Below are 19,089 nucleotides of genomic sequence, written 5' to 3'. Positions count from 1 at the left end.
GACATTGAACCCAAGAACCTATCTAGTGTAAAAAACTCAAAATATGGCATACATCATTAAAAAAAATTGCTATACTTGTTATACAGGATAATGTTGAGAAGTCTATGAAAAATTTTACTTATATATTTTACATTAAATCATGGTAACATTACTGTCCCTTCCTGTAATACAACTGTTTTACAACATATAATACACAGTAACCCTTTTTTTTAAAAATTCGTTTATGGGATGTGGGTGTCACTGGCAAGGCCAGCATTTATTGCCCATCCTTAATTGCCCTTGAGAAGGTAGTGGTGAGCCGCCACCTTGAACCGCTGCAGTCTGTGTGGTGAAGGTACTCCCACAGTGCTGTTAGGGAGGGAGTTCCAGGATTTTGACCCAGCGACGATGAAGGATCGGCGATATACTTCTAAGTTAGGATGGTGTGTGACTTGGAGGGGAACTTGGAGGTGGTGGTGTTCTTTGCTGTGATATGGTCATAACTTGCAACAGGAAAAGATGAACATACCAAATCCAGATAAATAAAGTGGAGAAAAGAAGCTATGCTCCCATAAGGCAAAAGCCGTTGGTGGCAACAGAAGGTATGAACTGCAGTGAGAAAGCTCACAAATATACACAGAACACTGGCTGATCTACCCTCAACTTAGCCCAGGGACACTAAGAGCAATGTTAGCACCCCTACTGCTGTGGCAACTGAGATTAGTTAGCATCACTGACCAGAGATCAAATCTCAGACTTTCTGGTCTGTTTGGCTTTGTATCGAGCTACATGGTACATTTACCACCTAATAATTTGGGAAGCTTAATTTTCTCCATTAAGGTAAAAGTTAGCACAACTCAACTGATCTTATCAGATCCATGATGCACATTCATTTGTAAATGTAGTGTGAATAAATACACTTTTACCAAAATATACTCAATTTTGACTTTGAATATTTATTGAAGAATTCCTACTAAAATAAGCACAAAATAGTGTTACACTGAGTATATGGGGTATAACAGTAAAACAGTTGAAGGTCACATTTTCAATAAGACATGTACTTTTATCATAAAGCATAATCTTTATACATCTGCAAAATGCCACTAAAGTACTACTTTACTAGTTACACAACTAAATTCTAATCAAACATAAAATTTAAACACAGTAAATAATGAATACATGCATCAGCATTTAACAGTCAGAAACTGGAATAGTTCAGAACAAGCAGGAAGGCCTGCATGGAAGTAAGAGCTACAAAGACATTAAAATATTTCTTAAGGTGGGCTTTCAGACCATATCATACACAGCAGCATCTCATACTTGGTGGTTCTATATGATTTTGTTTAAAAGGGAGCAAACACAAAACAGCAAACATCCTTTTCTCTCCACTTTCCCCATTGTTCACAATGAGCATTTAGATCTTTTGTTCCTCAGCAAAAATGAAGGATAGCTTCTTTGGGAAAATTAAACCAAATCTGGGATAAAATGGATGCTACACCATCTTCGATTCCAAAAATGAGCTATGCAGTCAATTGCATTTACCGATCAGCTCTAAAGTATTTTCTTGTAGATTGGCAAATGTTACACGGTCATAATTGGTACTAAGACTATAAAGGTGTCAGCTAATTTGTTATTACATGTCATTTACAACAATAATTGCTTACCTGTCAAAGAGGAAAACCTATCAGAGATTGGCATAGACAAAAGGAAGTTGGCAACAGGAATCATATTCTATTGACTTGGTGGGAGTTCATCTGCTTGGCTCTTGAAGCCAATAGCCTTTCCCCCCAATCACCACCTTACTTTCAATCACCTCATTTTGAAATTATTGAAACATGCAAAATACTGTAGCTTACTTTAGTCACGTTTAGTGCATTTTATCCATTAAGGACGTCATTCAAAACAACAAAATGCCTGTCTCAACCTACAGCGGAGTATTAAAAAAATTATTTTTAAAGATTTCTTAAATCTATGAAAGAAGTACTTAAAAGGGAGAAAGTAATTAAAAAAGGTACGGTTGCAATGCTGCAATTGTCCCTTTTTCTCTCAGGCACAGTCGTGCACCCAGTTTGCTGCAACTCAACACTCCAGTCAACAGGTACTGCTCCTAGCCTAACAGATCCAATATGAAAGCCACCGAACATTCAGAAACAAGTCACTCCAGTCCAAAAATGAAAGCAATCAGAAAAGCATCAATACCCTCACAGAACAGGGAAAATAAAAATAAAAATCCATCAGAGCTACCTTGCCAAGGAGCATGTTTAAAATCCAAAATAGCACCATTCATCAGTGTCTCAAATCCCGTGGCAGCACCTCAATCACTTACCACAAGGAAACAATGCATTACATACTATTACAGTATTTCTATACATAAAATTTACATGGCTAAAATATGAGGTTACATAGGCAATTGAAGATTTCAGACATACGTTATAAACAAACAAGCTTAATACATTAAAATAAAATGTAAGGGACTCTCAGCCTTTGTATTCTATTAGTTAACAATGAGAAAATGACATGTAAAAGAGGAAACTCTTTGGTTGTACACTTTCAATGGAATAATGGAAGACAATGTGTTGCATGGTACGACCAGGCCTGAAGGCCCACCTGTATTGGTTGTAAAAATTGTTGTTCACAGTGTGTATATTTTAGTGTTTCCAGTTTAGTAAAACTGCTATTTGTTGTTTTGTGGTAATATTGTCCATGGTACAAATCAGCCAGCTTCAGAGTCCCCTCAATTTGTTTTATCTAAAAATTAAAAAAAAACACAAACTCTGAAACCGTGCCACTTCATCAAAACCCATACACCAAGTCAATACACATGGAAGAATAATGATTGAATATAGAGGGACTCCATCTTCTTTCAGCAAAACATGAATCTGCCTCCATTGAAGGAGTCAGGACCAAGACTTTGGTCTTATTTTCCCCTTCTTGAAGCCAGTTTTCTTTCTTCTGGTGGGAGATATGAAGCATTCCCTTTAATGAAAACACAACATTAAATTAAACTCAAACTGTTTATGTATACCATAGTTCCTCAGAATCAATTTCTGTATTACATTAAAAACTAAACAAAAAATTATACATCAGAAAAGAACATAAGAAATAGGAGCAGGAATAGGCCACTTGGCCCCTCGACCCTCGATTCAATAAGATCATGGCTGATCTTGGGCTCAAAGCCACTTCCCTGCCCGTTCCCCATAACCCTTCACTCCCTTATCTTGCAAAAATCTGTCTATCTCCACCTTAAATGTATTTAATGACCCAGCCTCCACGGCTCTCGGGCAGAGAATTCCACAGATTTATGACCCTCTGAGAGAAGAAATTCCTCCTCATCTCAGTTCTAAAAGGGCGACCCTTTATTCCGAAACTATGCCCCCGAGTTCTAGATTTCCCCACGAGGGGAAACATCCTCTCTGCATCTACCTTATCGAGCCCTCTCAGTACAGGAAACTTTGGTTTATCCGGAGGTTGTATGGCCGGAAACTTTGCTCTAACGGCAGAAATCAGCAGCCGTTTTAGTTAGTTTTTTTTTCTTCTCCTAGCATTCTGTTAACAGGCAGGCTCTGGAAAGCGTCTTTGGAGCTTCGCAACAGCTTCAGAGATGCTTCAAGGTACGGGCTGAGTGTTTACGAGCTGTTGCTGAGCAACAGTGTTTGTTGTCTTCAACGTTGACTTTGCATGTCCGGCACTTTTGATAGATCGGCAACACGCCAGTCCCGTCGGAACTTTTCCTGTACCTTATATGTTTCAATAAGATCACCTCTCATTCTTCTAAATTCTAATGAGTATAGGCCCAACCTGCTCAACCTTTCTTCATAAGTCAACCTCATCTCAGGAATCAACCGAGTGAATCGTCTCTGAACTGCCTCCAATGCAAGTGAAAGAACACAAATTAAAGCATTAATTAAAGATGGACCTTTACTTTCACATTCATCACAACACAGAAAGTGCACAAACCATCCAATAATGAATCACTGCCAGTACAAGAAATTTAGTTGAAACTAACTGCATCAACAAATAGATTTTTTGATGAATATGGCCTTTACCACAAGAATCTTCCCAGCCCCTCAAGTCTTAAAAGGCAGCATTTTGCTTCCACTACAGAAGAACAGCATAGAATGTATTTCTCCTTTGAGTGAAGTCCAGAAACCTAGTTTATTCAACATTTGATAAAAAGAAGCCTTACAAATCAGTGGCTTTCTTTTCATATTACTGCTTCATTCCCTTGTTCAAAAGCAAAATACTGCAGATGCTGGAAATTTGAAATAAAAACAGAAAATGCTGAAAATACTCAGCCGGTCAGGCAGCATCTGTGGAGAGAGAAACAGAGATAACGGACGGAATTTTCTTCAGAGAGGCGGGCGGGAGGCCAGGTTTCCCACAGACCCTGCTGACTTTACCGGCAGGGCCTAATTTGTACACGAGGCCTCGGTTTTCCCACCTGCAGCCAGTCAAATTGAGAGGCTGGCTGGTTGCGGGCAGGTAGGCCTTAGTTGAGAGGGGTCGGTCTGGAATTAGGAGGGGGAGGGATTGGCGGGGGGATTGCAGGATCAGCAGGGGATTGGAAGGCCGGAGTGGATCGACAGGCAAGCGGTGATCGCGGGGGGGAAAAATCGGGGAGAAATCAGGGATAGGGGCCGGATCAGGGATCCAGCCAGGGATCGGCAGGGGACCGGAGAATCAGGGCTGACCACCGGGGGATCGTGGCCGGCCTCATCGTCATTGTTGGGGGCAAGGGGGCCTGGGAATGCGATCGGAGGCCACATGGTGGGTGGGGATCTCTGATCGCGGGGGTGGGTATGGGTGAGACCCTGGGTCCAGGAGGTTGATATACATCCACTTACCTCCTGGATACAGCAGCCTCCACCTCGGTTTAGCTGCTAGGTTTCACAAATTGTGAAACCTGCCCCCAGGCAGTTAAATTCAAATTGGATGGGGAAAAAGAGGCTTCCAGCCTCATTATATTTAACTTGACATTCCGCCCCTGGGAGTGGGAAGGTGCCCGCCCCCTGTCTGCTTCTAGCAAAACCGGAAGCGGGCGGGATCAGCATGGGAATCCCACTTTAAAATCTTTAACTGCCCCCACGCTCCAAACCCACCCATTCTTAATGGGAAAATTTCGGCCAACGTTTCAGGTCGATGGCCTTTCGTCTGACGAAAGATCATCGACCTGAAATGTTAATTCTGTTTCTCGCTCCACAGATCCTGCCTAACCTGCTGAGTATTTCCAGCATTTTGTTTTTATTTCATTCCCTTGTTAGTCTTGACTTAATAGTAGCACTTTTACCTCTGAGTCAGAAGGATATGGATTCAAGCCCACTCTAGAGACTTGAGCACATAATCTAGGCTGACACTTCAATCCATACTGAGGAAGTGATGCACTGTTGGCGGTGCTGTCTTTCAGATAAGATGTTGAACTGAGGCCCTGTCTTCCCTTTTAGATGAACAGAAAAGAATCATGGCACTATTTCAAGACGAGCTGGGGAATTCTCCATTGGCCAACACTTCTCTCAACCAGTACCATGAAAACCATATACTGAAGTCATTTATTTCATTGCTGTTTGTGGGACCTTGCTGTATGCAAATTAGATGCTGTGTTTCCCAACATTACAACAGTTACTACGGCCTCGATTTTAATGGAGGAGGCGGGATGGAGTTGGGTTGCCTGGTGGATGGGTTTCGGACCCGCTGCCGGTTTCAGCTCCTCCCGATGTCCCATTTTAGTTTAACTGGACCAATTAGTCCAGTCGTGCGCGCTGCCTGCTGCAATGTGTGGGAGCAGGTCTGTTGGTCTGCACTGATGAGGTCATTGCTGCACTTGTTTTTAAGGGCTCCATGTAGCCTCAGCCTCTCATTTCTCATTACTGCTGCAGCTGGAATGGGCCAAGGTGACCATGAGTGCTGTGAAAGCCAAGGCTGCTCCCCGATTCACTGAGGAGTCCCTGCAAACTCTTGTGCAGGGAGTAAGAGGACGCAGGGAGATTCTGTTACCTCCTGATGGCCGGAGGAAGCCTCCTCAGCAGACAAAGGCAGCCTGGCTGCGCATTGCTGAGGAGGTCAGCGCAAGGTCGCTATATACACGCACCTGGGTCCAGTGCCGAAAACGCTTCAATGATCTGCTGCGAACATCAAAAGTGAGTTTCACATCACACTTCCCTTCAATCTGCTTCCCGTCTCTTCTCATCAGCAGCACTCTGCTTTGTAAGCCTGCTCCTCCACATCCCACCTTACCCTTACTTCCCTTGCACCCTTACCTATCCATCTCTCTCTCTCTCTACTGAATCACTTCAGCACCCCTCACACTTGCTCTTACTGTTACGCAATGACAACAACTAACAATGTACAGGGAGGCAGCTTCTTCTTGCCACCTCACTCCATCTTGGTCTCCCTCTAAGCTTCTAGGTTTTAGATTCTTCACACTCACTCCATCACTCTTGCTGAAATTCCACTTCTGTCCCTCCTTGCAGGAAAAGCTAGCCCACAATAACAGGGAGAGAGCAAAGATAGGAGGAGGCACACCATCCCTGGCCACATTAACAAATGCTGAGGAGGCTGCTCACGACATCATAGGAGGTGGCGAGGAGCTGGAAGTGGGGGACGGAGAGACGGGCGCAGTTGAGGAAGCTAGTGACAGAATAGATTTTCATCCTTCGCATTTACAATTCATGATTGACTGCAATGGCAGATGATGCTCATAGAGATTGACTTCTGATCATCTGCACAAAAGGATACGTCTGCTACCTGAAAATATGGGCCCAGAAATTCGGGTCCCAACGTGCGAGTGCGCACGGGGTACTCACGCGTAGGCCCAACGAAAGTGCTGGTTTTGTGCATGCACTGCGCATGTGCGGGAAACCGGCACTTCCGCTCCCCTGAAAGAAGGGGTTGACAGATGGAACGCGTGCGCCGGAGAGGCAGTGCGTGCGCATTGAACTTACGTTTTTTTTGCAGGGTTCTCCGGGAGGGTAAGTCTCCAGCAGTTACACTTTTAAAAAGCAGGCGCAAGGCCCACTTTTAACAAGGTAAGTGGTGAATTAATTAAAATTAAAACATTTTTTCCACAGGTTTATTATTTTTAAATACTTTAAAGAAAGGTAAGTTTATTTTTAGCCCCGTTAGAAAATGTAATTAATTTTTCAAAAATTTAAATTATTGTTTAAAATAGTTATTTCATGTAATTTCTAGTTATTTTAAAAATGTGATTAAAAAAAAAATTTATTTGAAGTTTTAGTGATGTTTTGGGGCTTAGAGTATGACAGCTCTTCCTGTCAAACTTATGAATGAAGCATTCCCTGCTACCATTGGCTCTCCATGGCCCACGTGATCCCAGGGGACGCATCGAACTAACTGCGCCCCTGGGATACGCAAGTACTGCGCGCCGGCAGTTGGAGGAGGCCCAGGATCGGAATCCCATGCGGGCCCACAGCTCAACGGCCGGCGCGCTAGGTAATTGCAGGTCAGAGGCTTGCACCCGCGGGAAGCCTCCGACCCGAATTTCTGGGCCATGATGTCTAGCTCATGCCTTTACTCTCTCACAGGACCATCGAGCGCCCCCCTCCCCACTGTTCAGGCGAAAGAGCCAGACAACTTCTCAGAGGAACCTGCAGCCTCTGGGGAAGCAGCGTCACCAGGACTCAGCGCACCCAGCACCAGTGCAGAAACGCACATCTCGGGGGTCCTTCAATTCAATTTTTTATTTGTCATATATGCAGCAGACGTGTGTACTGCACAATGAAATGTTGATTTTTACGAGTCCTCCAACATTGGAATAAATATGGCATAAATTCACGAAATAGAGTAGTGCTGTGAGCTGTGATACACCAGGTGACAAGTGAGCATCAGCAGATGGTGGAGACAGGGACAGCAGTGGAGAGTCGGAGGTCGCAGGACTCTCCTAGCTCTGCTCAGCTGCATGCAGATGCTGTGCCTCTGGGGCCATCCAGAAAGAGAGCTGTGCTGGAACTCCAGGAAGAAGTGCAGGAATCTCTGACAGGGTTTGCATCTAGGGTAACTGTGAGTGTGCAGAGAATGGAGGAGTCCATCTCTAACATGAGCACTGCCTTCGTGGAGGCAATGGCGCATGAACATTCTGCCATGGAGGACATAAGTCGCCAGACTCATGAAAACATGGTGACTCTTCAAAATAGATTGTTTGCTATGGGGAGAGATGGGCATCTATTGAGGAGAGACACCAGAGCTTCATGGACGTCCTTGTTATGAGGTCAGTACAGAGACAGGTCCTCATGGCCCCCCTGACGTGCAGCAAGGTGCTCTCCAGCCACTTGCTAGCACTGAAGTGCGGCTGACCCATGAGAGGGATGTTGGTGGCAGGCAACAAGGAAGTGTGGGCTCCTCTTCAAGCGCTCACACGACCATGCCATTGTGAAGCCCTCGGTCAGAGACCCACATTGCAGACCAAACTGAGATGGCCGTCTCAGCCCCTCCATAGCCGTAGTAAGAGCAGACTGTGGAGGAGCCCTCCCAGGCTCCCAAACCCAGAGGACACCCGCCAAAGGCGTCTAAGCAGGCGCAGCATCAAAGTGAGCAAGGTGCCTCTACATCTGCTGAAACCACAGGGGAAGCACCACGTAGAAGCACGCCCAAGAGGAAGTTAACACACAAATAGTCACAAGGGTAGTCACTTGGGTGTTTTATTGTGTTGTAAAGTATCGCGTATCCTCCTTTTGTGATGTCACTCAACAAAAGTGATGGCAAAGAGTTGAGGTTCTGGTCTATGTGTTCTGGAAAATGGAAGTTGCACAGTGAGGGCTCAGGGCTAATTCCATTTATAATGATGGTGTTGATAGTGATCGGAAAGCATTGTTTATTGATATTGTTAAGAATCTCGACCTTATATTCATCTCCATCTGCCAGCCACCTGTGTTTGAAGCGTGAGCTCACACGAACCTGGCATGGATGAGTGCATCCCTTGCCTGACGGCCAGCAATGTGGTGGCGTGCCGCTGCATTGGCCACATCCGGATCTGCAAGGCATGGCTCCTCGTCTTCCTCCTCTGAGGAGTGTGTGCACTGAGCCACTTGGTCGGCCGGAAGCACTAAGCCATGCTGCTGTGCGATGTTGTGCCGGGCACAGCAGACCACAATGATTCTGGAGACCCTGGCTACTGCACACTGCAGGGCTCCACCAGATCTGTCCAGGCATCGGAATCGCATTTTGAGCAAGCCGATGGTTTGCTCTATGATGCTTCTGGTGGAAATGTGGCTCACATTGTACCGTTCCTCAGCTTCGTTTGATGGCCTCCTCATTGGTGTCATGAGCCACTTTTTCAGGGGATAGCCCTTGTCGCCAAGTAGCCATCCAGAAAGTTGGGTTGGCGGACGGAAGAGCTGAGGCACAGTAGACTGCCGCAGGATGAAGGAGTCATGGCAACTGCCAGGGTACTTTGCGCAAACGTGCATAATGATCTTTCTGTGGTTACACACCAGCTGGACGTTCGGAGTGGAATCCCTTGCGGTTAACAAAAACAGCTGGGTTGTGAAAGGGGGCAGTCTATGACGCCTTGCACCATCGGCAGGCCTGCCATATTTGCAAAGTCAACCGCATGTGGGGTCACACTCGGGCCATCCGAGGAGAAGTGCATGTAAGTGTGCGACATTGCAAGAGGGCATCGGTGACCTGCATGATGCAGGTGTGTGCGACCGACTGGGAGATGCCGCTGATGTCTGCAGCTGATCCCTGGAAGGAGCCCAAAGCAAAGAAGTTTATTGCGGTGGTGACTTTGACAGCCACTGGTAAGGAGTGTCCACACGCTCCTCTGGGCTCCAGGTGTTGGTGCAGCATTGCGCAGATGTCAGTGACTACCTCTCTCAAAAGTCTCAGTCTCCTTTGGCACTGCTGCTCAGTCATGCTGAGGAAGCTGATCCTCTGCCTGTAAACCCTGTGTTGGAGGTATCTTCTACAGCGAGGTGCAGCATCAGGTGGTTGAGGAGGAGGTTGGTGCTCCTGGTGCTGGTGTTGTGGCTGGTTGTGCTGCTGATGCGGCTGCTTTTCCTCAGAATCTGACGACCAGAATGAGAGGGTGTAAATGGTTCCCATACCGTTGCTATAGATTTCAGTTGAGGAAAGAAGCTTGTAAGCGCAGTCAAAGTGGCCTGAGGATATTCCAAACAGGTGACCCTGCAGATGGCTCTCAGCTTGAACATTCAAGTTCAGTAGAGTTGCAAAATCTTTTCCAAACAACAGACAACAAAGTTGTGGCATTTGAATGTCAGCTATGTTGCAGGAGTGCTTTTAAGCTGCTGCAGCAACTGACAACTATTCATGACCTCGAGAAACCCGACTCATTGCAGCTGGCGTGTTTCTCGGAAGACGGGAAACATGGAAAAAATGCACCAAAATCGTAAATCCCTATTAAAATAGGATTAGAAAGGCAGTTAACAAGCTGTTAACTGCTGAACTGACCAGACACTTGCGAAAGTAGCGTGGAGGTGGGACGGAGGTGGGTTCGCATCCCGCTGACAATTTTTCCGATTTTCGCTGCCAACCCGCCTCCAAACCTGCCCTCTCAGCTGAATTAAATTCGTGACCGAAGTACTTCCTTGGCTGTGAAGTGCTTTGAAATACACAGATGTTACAACATGGAAACAGGCCATTCAGCCCAACCAATTTGTATTGGTGTTTACCCTCTACACAAGGAAATAGTTCTAATGACATTTACTCACCTCATTCCCATAGAACTTCAACCCCTTTTCCTTCATACATCTGTCTAATGTACTCTTGAATGTTGACATAAGTTTCTGCCTCAATAACTAACCCTGGAAGTAAATTCCATAGCCTCATAACTCTCTGTGCACAGAAATTTCTCCTGCACCTGTTCTAAATCTCTTACATTTAATCTCGTCTCTATGGGCCCTCACTTTAGATCCCTGTTACTGGAATGTTTGCTTCTATCTACCCTTTCCCATCCTTTCATAATTTTAAACATTGCTATCATATCGTCCCATAATCTGTTATCCCAATAAAAAAAACTTAATTATCAAGTCTTTCTTTGTATTTGTGTTTCCTCATAATATGCAGAATGTTATACCCTCTCTAAAGCTTTAATATCCTTCCTATAATGTGGAGCTCAATACTGCCTATGAACATGTACCCCCAAATCACTCTGCTCTTTCACAGCACCAGGGCCTAGAAACTCGCCAGGGCGCCGGAAGTACTGCCCCGGAAGGAGTCGCAGCCGCCCGCCGCAAATTCACTTTCAGCACCCCAGACGGAAGCGCGGCACTACTCGAGGCACCCCACATCCCTCTTGGGGCGCTGCAACTGAAAATTGCAGCGCAACGTGCCACAGCGCCACACGCTGCGGCACGGCGCACTGCAGTACTGCAGGCCTTCCTCCCCTTCTTAAAGGGGAGGGGCCTGCTGCAGCGCGCTCGAAGAGCGCGAGTGCCGGCAAAAGAGCCCGGAACCGAGGAGAAGTGCCGGGCTCTTGGGACACAGCCGGCACTCCGCTGGGGGGCGGGCGGGGGGCTCAGGAGGCCGGGGACGGCGGCACGGGGAGGTGCTGGCAGGCGGCCAGCAAATAAAAATGGCCACCCCGCACCTCTACAACCGCAGGTAGGCCCCCCTGAACCGGTCGCAACGTTAAAGCAGGGGGCGCTACTAAATTTCACGTTCGGGGCGGTAGCGGGGCGCTGCACACACCAATGACGTCATCGGTAGCGGCGCAGCGCTAACGGCTAGCGCCACCATTAGCGACCCGCTAAATTTAGCGGGAGGCGTGGCCAGTGGCACAAAACCCACTAAGTGCCCTCTTAGGGTGCTAACAGGTGGCGCAGGCCACTGAATTTCTAGGCCCAAGTCTACTTCCATTCAGAATATAATTACTGCTGTTATTTTTTCCCCCCAAAATGCATCACATCACACTTACTGATATTGAATTCTGTCTGCCACTTTTTAACCCATTAGTTCATGTCAGGACATCCACTGCATTTTCTTTGGCTTAACTAACTCATCCATCATAATATTGCTCATTTCCTCTCAGCTATTTCAAGATTCACCTGCTCCCCAATATCCTTATTAAATACCTTGCTTTTAACAATTCTCTTTGGGACATCTTGAGGTTGTGAAAAAGGCTATATAAATACTATTTCTTTCTTTTTTTGCTGCCTTCAACCTCCATGCATCTTATTTTCCAAGAATGGAGATATCTGAGATGCTTTGCCTAGGCTTCTGGTAATATCACTCCTTATTGGACAACAGCAGTTTGATAGGTTTGTCTGATAAACTTTCATTCTCTCCCACCAACTAAACTGGAACACTCCACCACTGTGACAGACCTATTTAACATCAGTCAAGAATCGACTTATATTTTACTTTAGGAGTATGCCAACTTCAAATGTCAATCAACATCATTACTTGTCGTTATACTCTTACACTGATTTCTGCACTCTGTTCATCCTTCAAAACTTCCACAAAGTAGTTGACTTTAAACGCAGAAAACAATATTGGAACTTAGGTGTTGTCAAGTGTGTCATTGAAATAACTGTTTCTCATAAAAATTCCACTTCCATTTTCAACTGTTCAAAGCATGCAGCAGACAAACTGATCACCATGAGCAACATATGCCAGAAGCAGCAGTGGCCCTGGATAAAAATTAACTTCAGCAAATGATGGAATAACTCAAATGTATAGATTATGAAATGCTAGAAAGTAAGTTAAAGGTATCTCAGGGTTTAGGACATGTTCAGAAACCACTCAAATTTCACTCAGTTTCAGATAAACTGATATCCATAGATAGATTTACTTATTTTTCAATCCCTCCCTGACATCTAATATTCCAGAACAATATCTTTTGGTTACTTTTTTTAGAAAATATTACAGTTAAGATAAGTAATACATACTAAAGTTAACACAACATGCAATGCCCTCAATGTGGTCCAACATTTTAGACTTTCTCCTAGTGATGAAACCACTCAGTCTGTGCTGTGGCAAAGTCTCACCTATAGAAGACTGAAAAACATGGTGGTAGTGTCAAAACAAAAACATTACTGCCACCACCCCATCTATCTCCCAACCTCCTACTTGTATCCTGGCTGAGTGTCATGCAGTTTCACTGGAACTTGCCTCTTTTTAGCATAGTTCATACAAGGAGAAAATACTATGGATACAAGCTCTACTAGCACAGGCACAGCTTCCTTTTGAAGCTTTTTGATACACCTTGCTGTAACAACGCCAACAGAGGCTACACATGAAGTAGATTCCACCGAGATCACTTGAATGGAAATGTGGAAGGGAGGCTTGTTGCCATGTTAATTCATTGCCATAAATTTAAGCATGGAGCACAGCAGCAACTAGTTGCTGTATACTGGCTGGAGCTGAATACAGGAAACTCTTTGATATCTGGCACCGACGGGACCGGCGCGTTGCCAGTTGATCAAAGATTCCGGATGATGGAGAGGGTTATCTACCGAGGCTATTTTTAACAAAGAAATTTTTTTTAAAAATCAAGAAATGTGCAGTATACAGTAATTGGGTACTCACCTACAGAATGTTGTGTTAAATGGATGGCGGAAGATGCTTGATTAAGTACAGTATTGCCAGTTGAGGGTAATGCAATGCAATGACTACCAGCAGCGTGAGAGACACACAGTACCCCTGTAAAATGGCGGATCAGAAGAGACTACCGGCAGCACGGGAGAGTCAGACTCCTGTTACAGGGGTATTAAGGTGTTCCGGCTTCCGACAGCGCTAAGAAGCCGAGTAGTGGCAGTTTGGAGAACTACCCCCATTAACTAACTCGGCCACCGTGGGAGACTCGGACTCGGCAACATTGCCGGTTATTGAGGTGTTGTTTTCGGAGTGGGATTTTTGCCGGTTAATAGAGAATTCCGGATATTTAGGTGCCGTTTAAACGAGAGTTTCCTGTATTAGAAAATGCAGAATGAACAAAACCTTAAGTGGATCACCTGCTTATTCACAATTCTGGAAGTTTGCAATATTTCTAGCAGCAAATGGAAGCAAATTACTCAAGGTTTTCTGATGATTCTTCTCCCATTTGCCACTAGATATAAGAATAATTCACTAATGTATATCGAGTATCATTTGCCAGGTAGTGAGTCTTTTGCGCGGAGTCTTTTGCTCTCCCCCTTTGATTGGGCTCATTTCCAGGGGGTGGAATTTCCACATGCCCTTGAGATAGATCAATGACCCCAGCAATATTTCCAGTACTGTAGTCATTTACATGCAGGCTCCTCAGCCTTCACTAGGGTATGAATACTTGCTGTTAAAGCAAGGAGTAAAATAATGCTTCAAAAGGAAGCCTTGAATGTAAGAGTACAGCTCGCGGCCATAGTATTTTCTCCTTGTTTGAACTATGCTGAGAAGAGGTAGGTGTCCTGTAACAGGAAGAGGAAGAGGTGAATTCTCTTTTAATTTTTATTTTCCACAGAATTTTTAAAATTTCAATAAGGTTCTGACAGCAACCGCATAGGTCTTGCTTTGCTTCATGTTCCTAGGGCCTCTGCTGGACACTGGGGTCTAACAGCATTCCTGCAGTGTTTTGCTAATTTTCATATGGGTGGGTGTATTGTTACCTGACAGAACCGGGCCCCAGAAAACAGAGGGGAAGCACATCCCCGAGTAGCTGTCCACCTCCACCAGCCCCAGAACAGCTGAAAATCATTGTGGGGATGTGAGGTGGAAAGCCTAGGCCAGTAATTTCATCTATGAGTTTATGGGAACTTCAGAAACTGGTCAAACGTCACTCTCAGTTTCAAGTATTCTGAATTTCCTAGATGTATTTAGGAAGGAGTGCAGCGAAGATTCACCAGGCTGATACCTGGGATGGCAGGAATGACGTATGAGGAGAGATTGTGTCGATTGGGCTTATACTCACTGGAGTTTAGAAGATTGAGAGGGGATCTCATCGAAACTTATAAAATTCTGTCAGGCCTGGACAGACTAGATGCAGGAAGGATGTTTATGATGGCCGGGGAGTCCAGAACCAGTGGTCATAGTCTAAGGATAAGGGGTAAGCCATTTAGGACTGAAATGAGGAGGAATTTCTTCACCCAGAGAGTGGTGAACCTGTGGAATTCTCTGCCACAGAGGGCGGTGGAGGCCAGTTCATTAAATATATTCAAAAAAGAGTTGGATATATTTCTTAAGGCTAAAGGGATCAAGGGATATGGGGAGAAGGCAGGGACAGGGTACTGAATTTGGATGATCAGCCATGATGTCATTGAATGGCGGAGCAGGCTCGAAGGGCCGAATGGCCTACTCCTGCTCCTATCTTCTATGTTTCTATGCCTTATCGTACCCTTCCTAACAACCCAATATTATGCAACTTTTTTACATTTTTTGGTTACTTCTTTACCCAAAGAACTTTGAGATATGGGTTTAAACCATGCCAAAAGTGGAAAATCTGGGCTCTAGTCTCTGGTAATGTTGATTTAATAAAGACAGTGAAGTGAGTTGGAGGGAGAGGAACAAGCTGTATATAAAATGGGAAACAATTTCCTGGAACTGGTTTCCAAATATTTCATGCTTTTCTAAAAATGCATTTGAAAACATTCATACACCAGAACTGTTCCATTCCTTTTCAACCTCTGTCCTTTGACCATCTCATGACAATGCCTGAATGAAAACTAACGCCTGCATGAAAAGTAACAAAGAGCACAGTGAAAATGTGCCTAATTCGATAATCATCTAATTCTATGAAAGAGAAGTCTCGGGTTTGAAGCTAATTTATGACTCTGAATAATCAAATGATGTTGTGAGGGGCAGGCTAAAATCTGGGCTAACATCCAAAAGGCATTGTGCTGTGCAGTTCCTTCCAGCTGCAAAAACATTTTTTTCTTGAATGCTTTCCATCGTAAAGAGGGTTTAAAATCCCATATGGTCAGAGATTATTGATTCCTCTGAAGGACAGGAAGTACAGCTTGTTACAGTGGTACAGTGCTACTTTTCAGTACTAGAAAGACAAAGATCAGTTTGTTTAGGGAAGATGCATTTGGAGGAGCCTTGTCCTCAACAGCAGACATTTCACATATGGAAGTCAAGAGTTTTATTAAATTAACTGTGACCCTTTGTGTCATAGCACACGAAGAACACAAGTGTGTAACATTATACAGGTTCTAAATATCTGTACAAATGAGTTTTTAATAATCTTAGTTTTATTTTGGGTGAACATTATGCTAATTGAAGGTCACTGAACAGATGCAAAATAAAATTCCCTCTACTCTGCCCCAAAAGAGAACAAGTTTCTGGAGGAAGCTAAAGCATGCCGTTAAAAGACAGTTACAAAAATTAAAACCAGTCATTTTTTTGGTCACCTGTCCTAATATCTTTTTGTTTGGTTCGGCAGCCATTGTTTCCCCATATGCCTCTGTAAAATGCTTTGGGACATTCTTCTATGTTAAATGCACGGAGTGAATTTCCACAGGTGTTCTCGTACTCAGTGCCTTTCCTACATTACTACAGTGACTACACTTCAAAAGCACTTCATTGACTGTAAAGCGCTTTGGGACATCCAGTGGTTGTGAAAGGCACTATATAAATGCAAGTCTTTCTTTCTAGCTTTCGCTCATCTGCCATAACCTCGGTGAGTGAGCCGCAGAAACCTTGAAAAATTGCGTAAGCAATATTTACTTCGCCTTTCCAGGGTTAAACTGAACATTGATTCCTAACAGCACAGGAGGCCATTCAGCCCATTGAGTCCGTGCCGGCTCTCTGTAGAGCAATCCAGTCAGTCCCATTCCCCCGTTCTATCCCCGTAGCCCTACAAGTTTATTTCCCTCAAGTATCTATCCAGTCTTCCCTTGAAAACATTGTCCGCTTCAACCACTTCTGTCGGCAGCGAGTTCCAGGTCCTCACTACTCGCTGTGTAAAAAGGATATCTCTTGCCCAAAACCTTAAATCTGTGTCCCCTAGTCCTTGTACCATCAACTAGTGGGAACAGCCTTTCCCCGTCTAGCCTATCCAAACCCTTCATAATCTTGTACACCTCTATCAAATCACCCCTCAACCTCCTTTGCTCTAATGAAAACAAATCCAGCTTCTCCAACCTGTCCCTGTAGCTAAGATCCCCCGTCCCCTGGAACCATTCTGGTAAATCTCCTCTGCACCCTCTCAAGGGCTTTCACATCCTTCCTAAAGTGTGGTGACCAGAACTGGATGCAATACTCCAGTTGTGGCCTAACTAGTGTTTTATAAAGGTTCAGCATAACCTCTCTACTTTTGTACTCAATACCTTTATTTATGAAGCCCAAGATCCCATGTGCTTTGCTAACCACCCTCTCAATATGTCCTGCCACCTTCAGGGACCTATGCACATTAACTCCCAGGTCCCTCTGTCCCTGCACACTCTTTAAAACTATGCCATTAAGTGTATATTGCCTCTCCCTGTTCCTACTGCCAAAATGCATCACCTCACACTTCTCTGTATTAAATTCTATCTGCCACTTGTCTGCCCATTCTGCTAGCCTTTCTATGTCCTGTTGCAGTTGATTGGTATCATCCTCACTGTTTGCCACACCCACAAGTTTGGTGTCATTGACAAATTTAGAAATTCTACTTTGTATTCCAATATCCAGGTTATTTAGATATATCAAAAAAAGCAGTGGCCTCAGCACTGACCCTTAGGGAGCACCACTGTCTACCATCCTCCAGTCTGAAAAACAGTCATTTACCATAACTCGCTGTTTTCTGTCCTTAAGCCAATTCCTTATCCAAGCTGCCACTGATCCGCCTATTCCATGAGCCTCAATTTTGTTAACCAGCCTTTTATTTGGTACTTTGTCAAATGCCTTCCGAAAATCCATGTAGACAACATCCATTGCATTCCCTTCATTGATCCTCCCTGTTACTTCATCAAAAAATTCAATTAGATTAGTCAAACATAATCTGCCTTTTACAAATCAGTGTTGGCTCTCCTTAATTAGCTTAAACCTCTCCAAGTGCCCGTTAATTTTTTCTTTGATTATTGTTTCTAAAACTTTACCCACCACTGATGTTAAACTAGTTACTAGGATTGTCCTTACACCCTTTCTTGAAAAATGGTGTCACATTTGCCACTTTCCAATCCTCAGGTGCCTCCCCCGCATCTAGGGAAGATTGGAAAATTAGGGCAAGCCCTTCCGCTATCTCATCCCCAATTCCCTTTGCAATCTGGGATGCAAGCCATCTGGTCCAGGTGACTTTTCCACTCGAAGCATACCCAGCCTTTCTAGTACATCCTGTCTATCAATTTTCACCCCTTCCATTGCTTCTACCTTTTCCACTTCTACCGATATTTTGTCAGCATCAACCTCCTCAGTAAACACTGATACAAAGTACTCATTGCGTATTCTAGCCTTGCCCTGTGCCTCTAAACATATATCACCTTCTTTGTCGTTAATAGGCCCCATCCCGCCTCTTACAACCCGCTTACTGTTTACATGCCGCTAGAAGACTTTTGGGTTCATGTTAACCTCCATTCTACTCCCATATTCTCTCTTTGCCAATCTTATTTTCATCTTCACTTCCCCTCTCAACTTATTGTATTTGGTCTGGTTCTCCCTTGAAGAATTCACCCGACATGCATCATACACCCTCTCTTTTGTTTCATCATCTTCTCTATCTCTCCTCGTCATCCAAGGAGCCCTTCCGTTGGTTCCCTTACACTTCCCTCTTGTTGGAATGTACCTAGCCTGTACTTGGAACATCTCCTCCTTAAAGATCACCCATTGTTCCATTACAGTTTTTCCTGTCAGTCTTTGGTTCCATTTTACCCTGGCTAGATCCTTTCGCATCCCACTGAAGTTAGCCCTATTCCAGTTTAGAATTTCCACTCTAGATTGTTCCTTGCTCCTCTCCTTTGCTAATCTAAATCTTATGATATGATGATCACTCATACCCAAGTGTTCTCCCACAGACACTTGGCCTCGACCTGGCCCACCTCATTCCCCAGCACCAGATCCAGCAATGCCTTCTTCCTAGTTGGGCCAAGAACATACCGGTCAAGGAAATTCTCCTGAAGACATTTCAGAAATTCCTCCCCTTCCTTTCCCTTTACCCTAGCATTGTCCCAATCAATATTTGGGTAATTAAAGTCCCCCAATAGCACCACTCTATAGCTCTTGCATATCTCTGCGATTTCCCTGCAGATTTGT

The 19,089-nt window shown here is 44.6% G+C and overlaps 1 long non-coding RNA gene across 2 annotated transcripts in view; it reads right to left on the bottom strand.

Annotated features, from left to right (window-relative positions):
• Positions 1 to 915: 915 nt before the first annotated feature.
• Positions 916 to 19,089, bottom strand: part of LOC147124455 (uncharacterized) — a 44,421-nt gene continuing 26,247 nt past the window's right edge. For both annotated transcript variants that reach the window (XR_015078328.1, XR_015078327.1), the window contains exon 5: positions 916 to 2,955. This is a non-coding gene — a long non-coding RNA (uncharacterized LOC147124455). The remainder of the gene's footprint in view (positions 2,956 to 19,089) is intronic.

This window comes from Somniosus microcephalus, chromosome 1, assembly GCF_052327205.1.
Source record: "Somniosus microcephalus isolate GS21.2 chromosome 1, FLI_Smic_1.0, whole genome shotgun sequence".
In the NCBI taxonomy this organism is placed as follows: domain Eukaryota; kingdom Metazoa; phylum Chordata; class Chondrichthyes; order Squaliformes; family Somniosidae; genus Somniosus; species Somniosus microcephalus.
The sequence above is the reverse complement of the archived record's forward strand: the minus strand, read 5'-3'. Positions and strand labels throughout refer to the sequence as shown.